Source organism: Pleurodeles waltl, chromosome 5 (assembly GCF_031143425.1).
Source record: "Pleurodeles waltl isolate 20211129_DDA chromosome 5, aPleWal1.hap1.20221129, whole genome shotgun sequence".
Taxonomy (NCBI): Eukaryota; Metazoa; Chordata; class Amphibia; order Caudata; family Salamandridae; genus Pleurodeles; species Pleurodeles waltl.
The window spans coordinates 762,602,048-762,622,137 of record NC_090444.1 but is presented as its reverse complement, the minus strand read 5'-3'; positions in this window follow the sequence as shown (position 1 = coordinate 762,622,137).

The following is a 20,090-nucleotide window of genomic DNA, read 5'->3' as shown; positions in this document are numbered from 1 at the left end:
TAAGATCTTTTCCTATTCTTTGCAGAAACAAAGTAGAAAGAAGGTCAGATATGCAGCTTGGGCATGTCATATTTTGATTAGAATTTCTTTACAATTTGTCAAAAGGTGTATCTTCACACTCTGGTAATGTTAAGTAAAGAAATAGTTCAGAGTTAATTTCAGTGCTAGATGTAAAAGAGGAGTCATTGCAGTCATGAGTCCATTTGTAACTGTTGTCCAAAAATATTGTCAATAATAATTTCTTCTTCTTTCAAAACTCCAAGCATGACCTTAATGAATTCCCGTGCGTCTTGTTGAGTTTTGAGAGTAAACATTATTGATCCAGTACATATATCTCTAAGATCTCAGATCCCTGAAGCAGAATGTATTACTCTTCTGTCATTCATTAAACGTTGCAGCACAATGTATAGTGCAGAAGAGATTCTCTTATCTATGTTTTGTTCAATTTGGTTTACTACATGGGGTAAATGGAATAGTCAGTTGAGAACGACATTTGCATAGCAGTTGACACCTAAATTGCTCTATAGCTTGTAACCTACAATTTTGCTATAATTTTCCATTTTTCTCTTCATACAACTGTTTGTGTTCTTCTTTTGTCTTTTCTTTTCTGAGGGTCCATAGACAGTTGTAATATCTTCCTCTTTGGGCAGAGAATCTGTTGGAAATGGCCTTTCTGCAGGGTCATCCCCAGACTTTTTGCCTTCCTCCTTCTCTTTTTCTGACCTCATTTTTGCTGGCTTTTGGACTCTACGCACTTTCCCACTGCTAATCAGTGCTAAAGTGCATATGTTCTCTCCTTAAACATGGTAACATTGGATCATGCCCTATGGACTATTTAATTTACTTATAAGTCCCTGGTAGGGTGCACTATATGTGCCCAGGGCCTGTAGATTCAATGCTACTAGTGGGCCTGCAACACTGGTTGGGCCACCCACTTAAGTAGTCCCTTAACATTGTCTCAGGCCTGCCATTGCAAGGCCTGTGTGTGCAGTTTCACTGCCAATTCGATTTGGTGTTAAAAAGTACTTGCCAAGTTTACAACTCCCCTTTTTCTACATATAAGGCACCCCTAAGGTATGCCCTAGGTAACCCATAGGGCAGGGTGCTGTGTAGGCAAAAGGCAGGACATGTACCTATGTAGTTTACATGTCCTGGTAGTGTAAAGCTCCTAAATTCATTTTTACACTGCAGTGAGGCCTGCTCCCTTCATAGGCAAACATTGGGGCTGCCCTCATACATTGTTTGATTGGTAGCTGCTGATCTGAAAGGAGTAGGAAGGTCATATTTAGTATGGCCAGAATGGTGATATAAAATCCTGATGACTGGTGAAGCTGGATTTAATATTACTATTTTGGAAATGCCACTTTTAGAAAGTGAGCATTTCTCTGCACTTAAATCTTTCTGTGCCTTACAATACATGTCTGGTTGGGTTTAGTTGACAGCTCCTTTTGCATTCACTCAGACACACCCTAAACACAGGATACTCAGCCTCACTGGCATACATCTTCATTTTGAATGGGTCTTCCTGGGCTGGGAGGGTGGAGGGCCTGACACTTGCATGTCAAAGGACAGTACCCTGCCATCACACAAAGGACTGCCACACCCCCTACTGGGACCCTGGCAGACAGGATTGAACTGAAAGGGGACCTTGTGTACTTCTATGCCACTCTTTGAAGACTCCCCCACTTCAAAGGCACATTTGGGTATTAAAACAGGGCCTCTGCCCCTACCAACTCAGACACTTCTTGGGGTAGATACTCTACCTCACAGAGAATTCTGGACAAGAAACCTGCTGGTGACGAATCCCTGAACCAGACCTCCCAAGAGGAACTGCCTGTCTGGTGTGGTATGGGGTAATTTGGCATGTGCTGATGTTGGTGGCTGGGTGGTAGGGGTGTCAGTGGTGTCCTGGTTGGGGCTCCTGGAGGGTGACAATCCAGGACTGTGTGACAAGCAGGGTATTCCTCACTGTCCACACTTCCCTCTCCAGTGTCCTAAGTGGTGACTCTGTCTCTATGTGGGGCGCTGGCACTCCTTGGCCTTTCCGTCAGGTTGGCATGGGTGGTGGTGCCTGTGGGGGGGAATGGACATGTATGTTACATTGACTAATTCGGATGAGGATGCACAGCTCTGGACTATTTTGTGCATTTGTTTTCCCCTGTTTTGGCCATACAGGGACCATTTGTGGGGTTGCCATTGCATTTTGCATGGGATGTGGTAGTGCATTTTGGGTGGTGTAGTGCCACTGTGATACCTTGCAGGGGTGGGTGGCTGTGCACAGGGGGAGGGATGTGGGCCTATTGGTGAGTTTGTGGGCATGCAAGGTGCCTGGATGTGGTGATTGAGGCCAGGATGAGGTGTGATCCTGGGGGTAGTTAGAGGGGTGAGGTGATGCATACATTACAGGTGTGGTGGAAATGAGGTAATTGTAGATGACTTACCTGAGTCCATTCCTCCAGTGAGTCCATTGAGGCCCTCAGGGTGCAGGATGGCCAGTACCTTTTCCTCCCAGTCGGTGTATTCGGGGGGGGGGGTATAGGTTGGGGTCCTCCCTCAGTTTTCTGGACTGCAATATTGTGCCTGGATGCCATGGACCTTACCTTCCCGCGTAGGTCGTTCCATCTCTTGTGGATGTCGTCCCTTGTGCCTGGATGGTTTTCCACTGCGTTGACGTTCTTTACCATAGTCTGCCATAACTCCATCTTCCTGGCGATGGGTGTGTGATGGACCTGTGCACCGAAGATTTGTGGCTCGAACTTGAGTATCTCATCCACCATTGTTCTTAGCTCCCTTTCTGTGAAGCGTGAGTGCTTAGGGGGTGGCATGGTATGTGTTGTAGGTGGTGTGTTGTGTAGATATTGGTGAGGGTGCTGTTGTGTGGTTGGGTGGGTGAGTTGTGTGATGTTGCGTTCAGTGTCTGCGTGTTGTGTTGTCAGTTTGGCTTATCATATTGTTGATGCATATGATTGTGGGGTAGGTCTGTGATTATTTTATAGTGTTGTGGATGTGTGGCAGGTGTGTGGGTTTCAAACTTGCCAATGTGTGCATTTCTTGCTGTTGGGTCCCATTGCTGGCGTGGCAGTCTGTACCGCCAATGTCCGTTCGACATCCACTAAACGCAGCGGTGATTTGTGCATCATAATTTGGAGGGTGGGGGATTTGTCTGCTTAGCGGGGTGGGATGGGCAGCCTTTCTGCCAACAAGGCCCTGGCGGGGGCTGGTGGTAGCAGAAATTTAGGCGGACTCTGTTTTTGGCATCTTGATATGGCGGGTTTCTGTTCACTGCCAATGACGGTCTTCTGTTCACCATCGACACGGCGGCCGACGGTGTTTACCGCCATGTTCATAATGACCCCCTTAGTGTAGATATTTTTTATAGCAATTACAGCATGAAGTAAAATACATTTACAATATGTAGTTCAAATGGCAACACATTATAAACCAACTTTTCACACAGCTACTCTGCACCTCAGACAAACTTTGTCTTACACATATTAATAAATACTAGGAAGACAACCAGTCTTAAATCATCTCAGGTAGTTGCAATACTCTTCTATATATTTCATACTCTGTTTCAATAATCTGATATAAAACTACATCTTCTAAATCTTTTTTTTTCTCATAATTAAATGTAATTTACATGTCTGAAATCTAAGGCCCATATTTATACTCTGTTGACGCCGGATTTGTGTCATTTTTTTAATACAAATCGAGCGCAAACTTAACTCCATATTTATATTTTAACGCTAGACCCGTCTAGCGTTAAAAATATGGAGTATGCGTCATTTTATGGTGCGCGAAACCGCCTTGCATCCATGCAATGTAGGCGTTCCCGTCCAAACAATGACTCAAATGCCCTAGAGTCATATTTATCCAACAGGGCAAAAATGACTCACGGGTGGGAGGAGGCCCCGAAAAATTACGCTAAGCCCAATTTGCATCAAATGTTACCGCCTGGGTAAGGGCTGGTATTAAAATGAGGCAAACACACCACTACTTAAGGAAAACACACACAAGCAACATCAGAGCCCAACAGGACAACATGGAGGTGCTACTGATGCAGCATGCCAGACAGTGCAGAGCAGAGGTCCAACAGCAGCAACCACCACCACCTCAATGTGGCCCCCAAAGCCAATGCAGAAGGCAGGAGAGGGTCTTCAGGAAAAGGACAACCCTCTAGGGCCTCAGGGAACAAGACATCATCCGGAGGTATCTGGCAAGCCATACAGCTGCTCCTGCGTCAAATTGAGCCACATAAAACAGCCAGCCTGCAGACACCACACAAGATACCACCAGTCACCAAGCTGCTAGCTATCCTGCATTTGTTGGCAAATGGCTCCTTCCAAACAATGGGTGCCCTGGTCCCTGGGGTAAAACAACCCTCATTCTCCGTCTTCCTTCCCAAGGTCCTAGATGCCATCATCTCCCTCACACCACACCACATCAGCTTCCCCAACTCCCACCAGAAGCAGCAGGAGATCAAAGAGGGGTTTTATCAAATTCATGGCTTCCCACATGTGCTTGGTGCAAATGACTGCACCCATGTCCAGATCGTACCACCTGCAGCAACAGAGCATCTATTCTGGAACAGAAAGCACACCCACTCCATAAATGTGCAGGCCATAGTTGACCACCAGGGATTGTTTAACAACATCTTGGGTGAGTATCCTGGGAGTGTACACGATTCCTTCATCTTCCGCCACAGCACGATCAATCAGCACTTCCAGGACGGGCAATAGGGCAATGGCCTTCATGTCAGTAAGTCCATAAACCTAGCAATATACACACAGCATAGCAACCCTGTATTACCCATAATACATAAACCACTACATTGACATGTGGGCAGGAAGACACTGAGGTGTGACACAGGTGGTTATGTTGTACACCCTGACACAATGGAATACACACCTATGGACAAATGACGGCTGCCACAAACATTAGCTGTCACTCCAGAGCTACAAGGGACCAATGTCAAAGCACACAGTGACAATGACGTGGCCTGCACTGGAAGTACAACTTGGAAGATGAACCATTTACTATTACATTAGGCCACATAGTCAATCCGCCACCCTCCCAAGCAATATGTAGTGGTCCGCCAAGCACACCATCTGCACATTCATGGAGTGGAAACTCTTACGATTCCCGTACACCAATTCATTCTGGCAGGGGGGGGGACAAATGCAATATGTGTCCCGCCAATCGCCCCTATAATATTGGGGATATGTCCCATTGCATAGAATCCGGCCTTCACAGTGGCCAAATCTTCCACCTGAGGGAAAGCTATGTAGCTGCACATGTGTTTTACCAGGGCAGACAACACTCTTGCCAGCACGACTGAGAACATTGGCTGTGACATTCCTGCTGCCAAGCCCACTGTCACTTGGAAATAACCGGTCAGCAGGAAATGGAACATTGATAGCACTTGCACAAGAGGGGGGATCCCAGTCGGTTGACGGTTAGATGAGATCAGGTCAGGCTCCAACCGGGCACACAGCTCTGTGCTTGTGGCCTTTCCAGTCTATAGGTGAGTATAATGTGCTTGTCCTCTAGTGCATCTAAGTCCACCAGGGGTCTGTACACGGGGGTATGTCTCCACCTCCTATTCATCCACAGTGGTACGCATCTAAGGGACACAAGTGTGAGTAGGCTGTCACAATTCAAACAACAAAACCACAACAACAGTCCAAATGGTGCACTAATGTATGGGGACAGTGTAAATGTTGAAGTATGTGCCTATTTAACCTGTAATGCAGTAATTGTCAATAGGCCTATTTCCCCTCACCCCCGAAATGGTGACCGCTTGTCCTGTATGTAGGGACAGGTGGAAGTGAGGTAATTCCGCTGGCGTTAGGTGTCGTTGCGGTAGGTGGTCTTCCACAGCGGTGCAATTCCTCATTGGATAATATTGGGCCCTGTGGAGTACAGTGGCCAATCGGGATGTACGCCGGCAGTGACGATGTACACAGCCGCGGATGTGACCTCCATTTTCTATCTGATTCCTCACTTGTTTCCTAACCATCAACAGGAGAAAACCTATACTGCGTGTGATGTTGTGACCTGTGTCTGGAACCTACCATGGCCCGTGAGACCGGGGAAAGGGCTCTAGCCTTCACTTCGGAGGTGTTGGAGCGACCGGTGGATGGGGTCCTACCCCAGTACGGACATCTGTATGGGCCTCCAGGCCAACAGGTGAGTACACTTTGGCCACGATGCATGTGGCATGGATACATGGAGATGTGTGTGAAGGCATGGTGTAAGGGTGGGTGGGGGTAATTGTCTGTTGGCGGGGTACATGTTGTGAGCTGGCCTATGTGTGTGCCAATGGTGATGGAATCGGGTATGGTGGGCCATGTGTGCGACAGGCTAGAATGGTTGTTTAATGGAGTTCTCCTGTATGTATTACCTCTGCAAGTCAACGTCCATCAAAAGAAGGGATTACGGTGTGCCTTCACCAAGGACGTGTGGACCCTGGGGGTCTATGGCAGGCGGAGCACCCACCGTCAGAAACGGAGGGAGGACCTGAGACGCTGGGCACAGAAGACCACGGAGGCCCAGCTGGGGATGGCCACCCAACGAGGAAGTGGTGCCTGTCAGACACTGACCCCCCCCCGATGGCCCGCATACTGCCAGTGGCGTACCCTGAGCTGGATGGGTGCTTGAGGGAATCACAACAGCCACAAGAGGGTGAGCACAGTGGGTATCATTACATATTTTGACTGGTGGGGTGGTATCCGTGTGGTGGATGTGTGTTAGTGGGTGCCCCTAAGGCCAGGCCAGACATTGCAGCATGGGTCAACTTAAGGGTAATGGTTGCATGGCAAATACAGGTAACCTAGCTTGGTAGTAGTCCATTTCAGGCAGGGCATCATAGGTCCCAGGTGTGCTGCAGTTGGAGGTGTGCGGTCCTCATCTTGCCTTAGTGACTAGCCATATCGCTGGTAGTGCAATCCATAGTGCTTAAGCCTGTTCCCTGTGTGTGACAGTGATGTGCATGCCAATGGTGGTGTTTGTGCAGTCATTGACCAAGTGTATCGTTTGTCTACCCCCCTTTCTTGTTTTGTCATCCTGTCCTTGTGTGCATTAGCATTATCTGGTGGAGGAGCAGGCGCACCGGGGACAGTGGGAGCTGCACCCCAGAGGATCCTGGAGGCAGAGTCCACCGACGTTGAGGGAACCAGTGTGACAAAGGGCGAGGGGAGGACCACGGCGGAGACTGGAGGAGACAACACAGACTCTGATACCTCCTCCGGTGGAGCTCCCTGGTGGTGGTGGACACCTCAGTGACCACGCCAGCTGCAGGTACAGCTGCCAACCCCCATACCAGCACTGCCCCCCCAGTAGCCCCTCAGCGAGTTGCCCGTGCCGGCTCACCCAGGAGGGTGGGCATCTCCTTCACCCCAGGCACCTAAGGCCCTGTCCCAGTGAGCCCTGCTGCCCTGAGTGAGGAGGCTATTGACCTCCTGAGATCCATCTCTGTAGGGCAATCAACCATGTGAATGCCATTCAGGGGCTGGCATCCCAGGTGTGGCAATGCAATGCATTTGTGGAGGGCATTCACTGTGGATTGGTGGCCCAACAGAGACCTATTCAGGCTCTGGCCTCCTCTCCGATGGCAGCCATTGTCCCTGCTTCTACCGTCCCCCCTCCAACTACCACTTCCCAGTCCCATTCTACGCAATGCCAACCCATCCCAGGCACACATACAGTTGAGCATGCACACAAGACAACACCCAAGAGTGGCACAGGCAAACACAAGCACCACACTTCATCCCACAAGCACTCACGCAAACACCATACAGTTGCAGGCACTACAACATCCACTGCCTCCACTGTCTCCCTCTCCTCCTCCTCCTCCACCACCTCCCCCCAGTCATGTCCACAATCATACCTGCATGCACTACATCAACATCCACTACCAGCATCACCACACCAAGCAGAACACACACCTCACTGGCAGACTCCTCCACAACAGCCATGCACGAGTCCCATCTGTCCTCACCCACCCTGCCTGTCCCCCCTCCTAAAGGACAAAAATGCAAGCTCTCACACACCCAATAGCCATCCACCTCACATCAGCATACTGCCCATGCACCTGCACCCAAGTCCAGCAGATAAACACCTCCAATAACCACTCCCTCATCCTCCACTCCCATTACTCCTCCCTCCTCCCACCCCACCATCCCTAAAAAGCTTTTCCTTTCCCAATTGGACCTCTTCCCTAGTCCCCCCCGTCCTTCTCATATGGGCAGGGTACAAAGGACACAGTCCAGCACATCAGCCAAACAGTCCACGGGGACAGTGGTAGCACCACCTACATGTGGTGGGAGGGATACCACACCTCCATCGAAGAAGGGAAAGGAGCCAGAACCACCAGGAAGGGGAAGGAGTCTGCACCACCTGGAAAGAAGGGGAAGCAGCCTGCACCACCTGGAAAGAAGGGGAAGGAGCCTGCCCCACCAGGAAAGAAGGGGAAGGAGCCTGCAGCACCAGGCAAAGAGGGGAAGAGCCCGTCCACCCCTGCCAGGAAGGGGAAGGGTTTCACGCCCCATGTACTGGAGGAGAAGAAACACTCGATGCCAGGGGAGGCTGTCAGGCTGACACCTCTACCACCACCAGCTGTCACGGGCCCCCACCGCCAGCTGAGGAAGTGCAACCATCAGACAGTGCAGTGGCTGCCCAGGAGGCTTCACCATCCACCACCACAGCTATCACACAGTACAGTGCCTGCCCAGGAGGCTCCACCATCCACTACCACAGTGCAGCCATCAGACAGTGCAGAGGCTGCCCATGAGGCTCCACCATCCACCACCACAGTACAGCCATCAGACAGTGCAGAGGCTGCCCAGGAGGCTCCTCCAACCACCACCACACTGCAGCTGTCACCACCAGCGAAGGCCATGTAGGCCACACTCCAGTGGCTGATATGCGAGTTGCCCCCTCCAAAACCAGTGGGCAAGTCACCAACCCAAGAGACTGTGGCCTTGCACTCCCCAGGACAGAGCAATGGGCATGTTGCCCCCTCCAGAACCAGTGGGGAAGCCATCCACCTGAGAGACTGTGGCCTTGCACTCCCCAGGACAGAGCAATGGGCATGTTGCTCCCTCCGGAACCAGTGGACAAGTCACCCACCTGAGAGGCTGTGGCCTTGCACTCCCCAGGACAGAGAAATGGGCATGTTGCCCACTCCAGAACCAGTGGGCAAGTCACCCACCTGAGAGGCTGTGGCCTTGCACTCCCCAGGACAGTGAAATGGGCATGTTGCCCCCTCCAGAACCAGTGGGCAAGTCACCCACCTGAGAGACTGTGGCCTTGCACACCCCAGGACAGAGCAATGGGCATGTTGCCCCCTCCAGAACCAGTGGAAAAGTTCCCGTATTCGGCTGAGGTGCCCCGTCCCCATGAGGTGCCTTCCCACCTGCAAAATGATGCCCCTGCAGTGCTCTTTCCAGATGTATCAGAATACAGGTTGGGCCTTGGACTTTGCCCTGTGGCCTTGTGTGCCCTTATGACTTTGGACTGGGCATTGGCCCTTTATGAACATCTATTAGTATATTTGGTTCTTGTGGTGGGTTTTGCTATGCTCATACATTGTCTGTACTTCAGCAATCTGGTCCATGTTTTATTATGGCGTGTGTCATGTGCCATTGGTTTACGTGTGCAGCTGGTTTTGTGTATGGTGTGTGTCGATGTCGGTGTGTGTCGTGTGTGTGTGTCTCACTGTCGTTTTCCTCCCTTCCTCTCTTGCGTACTAGGCGGCTGTACTCACCGTGGTCATCTTCATCAGCGTTGGTGTTCCAGGTGGAGCATTAGGTAGAAGATCATCGAGAAGACTTGCACTTTGGGTTCCATGTCGGGGTAGTTCTTTCATGTGCCTCCAATGGTGAGCCCTTTCACTTCTCAGCTCAATTTCTGTCAGGCTTTTGTTGGCATTGGTACCGCCCCGGAAAAGGTGGAGGTTTGTCTTAATATGGTGGGCGGTACTTTGTCTTCCGCTTGGTTGTTGGCGGCTACTGCCATGGTGAGTGTTGTTTCCACCCTGGTGGTTGATGTGGTACATTGGATGTCTATGGGAGTTATCACTGCCATGGTCATAATTTGGCAGTACTTACAGCAAGCCTGTTTGTAGTATTACTGCCACTTTATCACTCACTGCCAGGGTCATAATGAGGGCCATTGTCTTCCAGTCAGACAGAGAAAAAGTTCAAAATTCCCAGCATCCTCTGCAAAGCACACGAGGGCCCTGGTCCACAAAACTTATTGGCAGTATTCTTGCTAGCCATCACTTGAAAACAAGCAAGGCAAACACTATTGTCTAAGGCATGTACAAACACAGGAAATACAATAAGAAATTGATATGTGTACTAGACACACAACCAAAGTGGGTTCATGTTAGAAATGGGGTCTTTGGATGGCTGTCAGGTTTCCCTCTGTCTAAGCAAGGACCCTCACTCTAATCAGGGTAAAGGAGAATCACCCTCAGTTAACCACTTTTCACCCCCTTCTGTAGCTTGGCACGAGCAGGCAGGCTTAATTTTAGAAGCAGGGTGTAAGGTATTTGAAACAACACACACAGTAACTCAGTGAAAACACTACGAAATGACACAGCGCAGGTCTAGAACAATAGGAAATATTTATCTAAACAAAACAAGACCAAAATGACAAAAATCCAACATACACAAGTCAAGTTATGAATTTTAAAAAGAATAAGAGTCTTAGGTGGTCATTACGAACTTGGCGGTGTGGCCCGCCATGCTGGCGGTGGTGGGAAAACCCGCCAGCCGGCATGGTGGGCCACACCACCACATAGACAACACCATGAGGGCTGCCATCGGCAGCCCTCACTCTCCGCCAGGCTGCCTCCGTCAAGCAGCCCAGCGGTGGTCGGAATCATTATCCGACAGGGCAGCGGTGCAGCCCCTCGGATAATGATCAATAATCCTCCAGCCTTTCCCTGGCAGGGAAACCTGCCAGGGAAAGGCTGGCAGAAGGGGTGCCCCAGAACGCTGTTCTTTCACAAAAGTACCTGGGTAGCATCAAAATAAAGTTGCACGGGTGAGTGTGGGTCAAAAATGACCAGCAATGCATCAATTTCTCACCAAGCAAGAACGTGCATTGTTCCTCCTCCGGTCGGGTTGGCGTGCATTGTTTCTTTTCTACTACAAGAGAGCGATGCGTTGATCCAAACGAGCACCTCGCGTCCTTGCAGGCTTTGCATGTATTTTTCACACCCAGTGGCGTCGCGTTGAAATTCGATTGCACAGTGTCAAGAAACCACACTGCGTGGGGGCTTGTGTCATTATTAGCAGCTGCTGCGGGTGTTGCACATCGTTTCTCCAGCCGTGTTGCATCGATCTTCCAGCCGTGAGCCAAGTGGAGAGTCGATTTTAGCCGCGAGGCCGGCGGTGCAACATTTATCAGCCGCGAGGCGAGTGGTGCATCAAACTTTTCCCCACACAGCAGTCTTTCCATGGATTTTCAGTTCTTAGCTGCCTGCTTCACCTCTCAAGGGCCCACGGACTGGATAGGGCACCACTTGGCAGGGCAGAGTTCTCAGCAGAGAGTCCAGGTGCTGGCTAGGGAAAGTCTTTGACGCCCTGAGTCTTCAACAACAGGAGGCAATATCAGTTCAGGCCTTTGGAGATTCTTCTCAAGCAGGAATGCACAACAAAGTTCAGTATTTGACGCCTTTCACAGGCAGAAGCAGCAACTGCAGGATATCCCAACAAAGCACAGTCACAGGCAGGGGCAGCACTTCTCCTTAGCTCCTCAGCTCTTCAGCTCTTCTCCTTGGCAGAGGTTCCTCTTGAATTCAGAAGTGATCTAATCTTCAGAGGTTTGGGGTGCTCTTCGTATACCCCTTTCTGCAATGCCCCAGACACACACAGGGGGTTGGAGACTGCATTGTGTGAGGCCAGGCACAGCCCTTTCAGGTGTAAGTGACCACTCCTCCCCTCAGCCAAGGTGGCTCATCAGGATATGCAGGCTTAACCCCAGCTCCCTTTGTGTCACTGTCTAGAGGAGAGGTGCAAACAGCCCAAATGTCAAACTGACCCAGACAGGGAATCCACAAACAAGCAGAGTCACAGAATGGTTTAAGCAAGAAAATACCTACTTTCTAAAAGTGCCATTTTCAAACACACAATCTAAAAGCAAACTTTACTAAAAGATGAATTTTAAAATTGTGAGTTCAGAGACCCTAAACTCTAACTTTCTATCTGCTCCCAAAGGGAATCTTCACTTTAATAATATTTAAAGGCAGCCCGCAGGTAAACTTTGAGAGGGATAGGCCTGGCAACAGTGAAAAATAAATTTGGCAGTATTTCACTGTCAGGACGTGTAAAACACATAAGTGCGTGTCCCACCTTTGACATACACTGCACCCTGCCCGTGGGGCTACCTAGGGCCTACCCTAGGGGTGCCGTGCATGTATAAAAAGGGACGGTTTAGGCCTGTCAAGTGGGTACACTTGCCAAGTCGAATTGGCAGTTTAAAACTGCACACACAGACACTGCAGTGGCAGGTCTGAGACATGTTTACAGGGCTACTAATGTGGGTGGCACAACCAGTGCTGCAGGTCTACTAGTAGCATTTGATTTACAGGTCATGGGCACCTCTAGAGCACTTTACTAGGGACTTACTAGTAAATCAAATATGGCAATCATGGAAAGTCCATTACACATATGTTTTACATAGAAGCACTTGCACTTTAGCACTGTATAGCAGTGGTAATGTGCCCAGAGTAACAAAAACAGCAAAAACAGCATACATCAACGACCTAGGAAAGAGGTAAAACGTTAGGGGAGACCACCCAAGGATGCCAAGTCTAGCAGTCCACAATGTATGATTTTTCTTAATTTTTGTTCAAGAAAAAAAATGAAACCAGTTCTATTCCGAAAATTCTCTCTCATACCTGCTCAAAGACCCCAGGTCTATTCCCCTCCACAAGGGACTGGGCCTCAAAGAGCACAAAGCGACATTTTATAATGTGTGTAACCGTGTAAACATGAGGAGATCACTGATCCATCACAGGCACTGTTTATTCTCAGCTGGGAACCGTAAATGGTTTTTCATGAAAGACTCTTCTGCCCTCTGTAGTGCTACAGAATGACTTTCACCATGTCAACAGTTTGTAAAATATTAAAACAAAAGAATAACGCTAATGGTCCTTCTCGATGACAGCTAGTAAATTGGTTTAACTTATTTTTCTTCATTTCCCTTTTAGTACATTTGCTTTTGTTTCAGGCAGATATTTCTAGGCATCGTTTTTACTGAGATTTTTGGGGGAAGATCTTTTCACTTGACAGTTTTGTGCTTGATGACTTTGTCAAACGAAAGGAAGATTTACCACATTCATGTTTCCCAGTCGTGCTCTTTTTTCGCTTTACAATTGCCTGTTACTGCTTCCCAATCTCACTGTTTCACCCTGGCTGCAATTTATATTTGTGTGCAGTTTCATTACAAGATCAAATGTTCAAATTGATATGGCACCTCTACTGAAATCGCGTTTATTCTCCTTAAACACATATCGGGAGGGCAGAACTGTTTTTTCTAAATGAAATTTTTTTATACACAGCGGCTGATTTCTCTGAAGGCAATTTTTACATTTTCCATGCAGCAAACTGGCTCTCACAGTGGAGTCTGTTTCTTTTTGGCCCCCGGTGGTTTCATTATAATTAAAACTCATGACAATTGCTACCAATTAACATGTTTAATCAAAATCTTTAAATGAGTTTTAGCAATTGTCATCATCATTTAGCTTCCAAACTCCCATGCTCTTCATATCCGCGCGACCAAATGCGCCAGCATGATGTAGAAATCTACATAAGAAATCTTTCATTTATCAATGGTAATTTTCAAGTTAATGAAATCTATCAGAAAGCTGTACTTGTTTTAGGTTAAATCAATCAATCAGGGATTTGTAAAGCACACTATTCACCCATGAGGGTCTCAAGGTGCTGACGAGGGGAAAGGGTAGAAGGCGGGGGGAGGTGCTGCTACTGTTCGAACAGCCAGGTCTTGAGAAATTTCCTGAAGGTAAGGAGGTCTTTGGTCTGGCGCAGGTGGGTGGGAAGAGTGTTCTACGGTTTGGCGGCGAGGTGCGAGAATGACCTACCGCCGGTTGTAGTTCTGCAGATGCATGGGACGGTTGCGAGGGAAAGGTCGGCGGAGCGGAGATGCCTGGTCAGGGTGTAGAAGGAGAGTCGATTTGCGGCACAAAGTATAAATATGCCTTTGTCCCTATCTAGCCTGGCGTGGATAGCGCTGTGCTGATCCTATGCTTAAAAACTTTTCTAGATAAACAGACATTTAAGGTGAGCAAATCTAGAGTGTTGCTGGTGTTGTAGAGTGGTCTTTACTGGAGCTGCTCTCCATCTAAATTTGGGAACTTCCGAGTTCTCTCTTGTGTTTTGCACAATTTATGCATCACTCTAACCATAAAAGGGTCTTGTTTTGACTTATACTGCGTGCTTGCTTGTGTCTGGACAAAGCTAAACTCCTCTGATGAGCTCTGAGAGCAAAACACGTGTCAGGGTTTGCTTTACTCGTTCCAGGTTGGCTTGGATGGTATTTGACCAGGCCAAAGTTGTAATACTGTGCCTAGAGTGGTAAATGGCTTTTGTCGTTTTACAGCTCAGCAAGGATGACTCTGTGTCAATCCCACGCTTAAAGATTTTGCTGTACAAATAGCAAAATACTTTGTCCCTATCTAGCTCGGCGTGGATAGCACTGTGCTGATCATATGCTTAAAACCTTTGCTAGATAAACAGACATTTAAGGTGAGCAAATCTAGAGTTTGCTGGTGTTGTAGAGTGGTCTTTACTGGAGCTGCTCTCCACCTAAATTTGGGAACTACCCAGAGTTCTCTCTTGTGTTTTGCATAATGTATGCGTCACTCTAACCCTGAAAGGGTCTTGTTTTGATATGTATACAGATATATGTTTTTTTAGGTGTAATTTAAGTATTGTTGTGTTAGGTATTGTGGTAAATGTCAGTGAAGTGAATGTGTGGCAAGTATATTTGTTATAAGTTGTTGGACCTGTTCTCTTGTAAACTTGGTATGATTGTCTAACACAGTTTTGCACCAAAAGGTTTTGCAGCGCCTTGCACCATTTCTGTGCACCAGCCAGGAACCATATTTATGGAATGGTGCAAGCCGGTGCAAAGGGTAGGCTAGCGTTAAAAAAATTATGTTAGTCGGTGAGGCTGGCGGTATGGAAGAAGGGGGTTTTGCACCACAAAATGACGTTAGGCAGGTTAGAGTAAAAAAATAATTACTCTAACCTGCCTAGAGTCATTTTCTGATGCAATACTATCCATACCACATGAGTCCTGACTTAGAAAAGACAGGAGTCATGCCCACCACCCCACTGGCCAGCACAGGGGACAAAGGTCCCCTGGGCATGGCCATTGCACCCAGTGCCATGTAGGGGGGGGGGCATTTCAGGGCCCCCAATGGCACTTAAAAAAAATTATATTTACCTGCACTTACCTATACTTACCTGGGATGGTGTCCCCCACCCTCCGCTGTCTCTCTGGTGTGAGTAGGGGTGTCCCTGGGGCCTGGGGTGGGCACCTGTGGGTTTATTCCATGGTGTTTCACCATGGAAATAGGCCCACAGGGCCCCTAACTCCTGCCCTGACCCAGGTGTTAAAAAATGGGGCAAAACAAGCTTTGCACCATTTTCAACCCCTCCTCCCTCCCGTTCACCTTTGTTGCACGGGAGTATAAATATGGCGTTAAGGCCATAGAGTCATTTTTTGCACGGGAACGCCTACCTTGCATCACATTAAGGCAAGGTAGGTTTCTACTTCCAAAAAATTACTTTAACTCCATAAATTTGGCGCTAGACGGGTCTAGAGCCAAAGTATAAATATGGAGTCAGTTAACTATGCCCCCTTGTTTTTTTTTTTTTAAATGGGGAAAAAGGGCTGCAGAAGACTTGTGTTTTTTTCCCTGAAAATGGCATCGACGCACGTTTGTGGTGCTAAAATCACCATCTTCCCAGCTTTCAGGAACAGGCAGACTTGAATCAGAAAACCACATTTTTCAACACAATTTTGGCATTTTACTTGAACATTCCCCATTTTTACTATATTTTGTGCTTTTAGCCTCCTTCCAGTTAGTGACAGAAATGGGTATGAAACCAGTGCTGGATCCCAGAAAGCAAAAAGTAGACTAAATTCCGAATTCCTCAAAGGGGTCATTTGTGTAGATCCTGCAAGGTTTTCCTACATAAAATAACATCTGAAATTAAAAAATATTGAAATTGAGGTGAACAAAACAGCCATTTTTCTCCACGTTTTACTCTGTTGTCTGAATCTTTTCCCTGTGATGTCAGATTTTTTAAAGCAATATACTGTTACGTCTGCTGGACTCTTCTGGTTGCAGGAATATATAGGGCTTGTAGGTTCATCAAGATCCCTAGGTACCCAGAGCCAGTAAATGAGCTGCACCTTGCAATGGGTTTACATTGTATACCGGGTATACAGCAATTCATTTTCTGAAATGTAGAGAGTGAAAAAAAGGTATCAAAGAAACTTTTCTATTTCCAAAATGGGCACAAGATAAGGTGTTGAGAAGCAGTGGTTATTTGCACATCTCTGAATTCCGGGGTGCCCATTCTAGCATGTTAATTACAGGGCATTTCTCAAATACACGTCTTTTTTACATACTGTCATTTGGAAGGGAAAAAAGTATCAAAAGACAAGGGGCAATATCACTTGTTTTGCTATTCTGTGTTCCCCCAAGACTCCCGATAAAAATGGTACCCACTTGTGTGGGTAGGCCTACCGCCTACGACAGGAAACGCAACATGGACACATCACATTTTTACATTGAAAACCGACGTGTTTTTTGGAAAGTGCCAAGCTGTGGATTTTGATCTCTAGCTCAGCCGGCACCCTGGGAAACCTACCAAACCTGTGCATTTATTTAAACTGGACACCTAGGGGAATCCAAGATGGGGTGACTTGTGGGGCTCTCACCAGGTTCTGTTACCCAGAATCCTCTGCAAACCTCAAAATTTGGCCCAAAAAAACACTTTTTACTCACATTTCGGTGACAGAAAGTTCTGGAATATGAAAGGAGCCACAAATTTCCTTCCACTCAGTATTCCCCCAAGTCTCCTGATAAAAAAGGTACCTCACTTGTTTGAGTAGGCCTAGTGCCCGCAAGCGGGAAATGCCCCAAAACACTATCTGGACACATCAAAATTATCAAATACAAAACTACCTGTTTTTGCGGTGGGAGGGCACCTGCGGTGTTTGGTCCTGGGCTGAGCAGCCATATAGGGAAACCTACCAAACCCAAACATTTCTGACAACTAGACACCAGAGGGATTCCAGGGAGGTGTGACTTGTGTGGATCCCCAGTGTTTTCTTACCCAGATCCCTCAGCAAAGCTCAAAATTAGCAAAAAAATATAATTTTTCCCATATTTATGTGTGGGATCACTACACTGGGACATATTTCCTGCCACCCAATGTTCCCCTCAGTGTCCCGGTAAAAATTATACCTCACTTGTGTAGTTGGGCCAAGTGACTGTGACAGAGAAGAGACAAAAACATGGCGAAATTGAGGGGGAACCAAAGTGGATCCAAAAGGGCAGTTTGGAAAAAAATATTTTTAGGCTGACAAGTGGGGCAGAATTGTTATTGCTATAGATGCAACAAAGCTGGCTGGTAGGTATTTTGTAGATTCCTGCAGATTCCGGAAGGTTCCATCACAAAGATGTGGGGAAAATGTGTGATTTCCAGCAAAATTGGAGGTTTGCAGGGCATTGTGGATAAGAAAATGGTGCGGGATGCATGTGAAGCACACCACCTTGGACTCCCCCAGGTGTTTAGTTTTCAGATGTGTCTAGGTCTTGTGGATTTTTCTACATGACAGGGTCCCAATGTTCAAAAAGTGCAGCCCTCACCATTCCAAGTGGGACGATTTTGAGAGTTAACCAAGCTCTCATGGCCTAAATGTAAAACCAAAAACCAAAATAATAAAATATCCTCTTGCTTGCTGTGGGATAACATGTTTTAGTGTTCAGGCGAGAGCTGAGAGACTGTTACCCCCTTCAGTTGGGGTGGGGGCATAACCATGCCCATACTGGTTTGTAGCCACCAGCCCACTATTTTTTTTTTTTTTTTAATTCTCTGGCATCTAGTCGGCTTTCTTCACCCCCGGGGAGTGGATCAGGGGTAATTACCCCATGTGCCCACTGGTGGGCAGAACAACCTTGTCCCTATTTATTTGGGGTGGGGCTATGGACATACCCCCACCTCTTTTTTAAACAAAAATCTTCCCTGATGTCTGGTGGGGTTTCTGCCCCCCTGGGGGGCAGATAAGCCTTACAAAAATAATTCGATCTGACCCCAAGGTTCACTCCCCTTGCGTGAAACTGACCTAAAAATAATCCCTGGTCTCTAGTGGCTTCTGCCCCCCCGGGGGCAGATCGGCCTAATCAGTATAGGTCAATCTGCCCCTGAGGGGGGGGGGGGAAGAAAAGGCACAATAAAAAAATTGCCCCTGGGGAGCGACTCTTGCCTAAGGGGTCGCTCCCCTTATGCCAATTTCATTAAAAAAAAAAAAAACATCCCTGGTGTCTCGTGGCTTCTGCCCCCCCGGGGGCAGATCTGCCTAATCAATATAGGCCGATCTGCCCCCCGAGGGGGCAGAAAAGGCCTACTAATTATATGCTCTCCTTATGTAGTAACACACACAAAAAAAATCCCTGGTGCCTAGCGGGCATTTCTGCAGCCCGGTCACATCTCGTTCAGGCTGCAGAAATGCTTACAGAGACATGAAAGGAAAGGAAAGGCCTTTCCTTTCCTTTCATGCCTCTGCCTGCCCCCTCCTCCCGAGCGGAAGAGAAATGCTCAGCATGCTTCCAGCGCGATGGGAGATGACCTCTGATGACATCAGCACGCGATCATGTGCTGACATCATCAGATGTCACCGGGGGGATGGGGGTTGGGGGTGGAAGGGGAAGCGATTCCCCTTCCATCCCTGACGGGGGGTGTGGGTGGGAGGGCCACGGGGGGTGCTAGCACTCCCCGTGGGCCAGGTGCAGGACGAGCTGGGCTCGTCCTCGGCACACGGCAACCATGGCCGAGGACGAGCCCAGCTCGTCCCAGGCACCCAGGGGGTTAAGGATTTTATAGTCCTTTAATATTATCCATCCATGTTTCTTTTTGATAGGGCAGCCTTTCCCTCAATTAACAACTCTTCTTGTTGATCGATTGGTATTTTAAATTTCTGCCAAGATTTCAGGTATGCATTCGTGCTTGTAATTTCCCTTTTAATCAGCCAGCTGAATTTGGGCAGAGGAAGGTGCTGGTCGATGAAAGAGGTCCAAACAACCAGTGATGGAGTTTGTATGATAATTATACTAGACCTGAGGTTTAAAAATCTGGAAGGAGTTAAAAAATGTTAACTCTGCAGGGAGGTCTATGAGTGTTAAGATGTATTGAGGGAATATCTGGAAATCAAATTAGACAGCCTGATTGAGGAGGGTTTATTAGATTGTGTTGTGCATCTACAGGTTGTGGGTGACGGAATCAGATTTTTGGAGAAGAAGAAGAGGAGGGGAGGTCAGCAAGAGTTTTCTTTCCTAATCAGAGGTAAACCAATTGCCAAGCAGAACCATTTTGTGTGGAAGTGTGATGGAATTGTGCAGCCAAGCAGATCATAGCTTTAGGGGTGGAAGCTTCTTAGTTTTCGTTCCAAAATGAATAGTGGGACTCTTGGTTGGTTCACATTATTGAAATTATTGCAAAAGAAGAGTTTGTGACAATGATGTAAATCAGATGGAGAGTAAGGGCATGGACGTCAATTAGGGGACACCAGGAGCCACAGTTGCAACCCCTGGCGAATGCTTGTAGGAACGACACCTGCAGGAACAACGAATGCCTGAACCACGAGGTCGGAACAATGACCTCGTTGTTACCACTAATGCCTTAACAACGATTTTTCGTTTTAAAGGCATTCCTGGTAAAGGCATTAGTGATAGGCATGCATTGTTCCTGCATGTGTCCCACCTGGCACCCCACCCCTAAAAATTACCGTGACCCCCCACCTCCCCCTAAAACCACACAAAC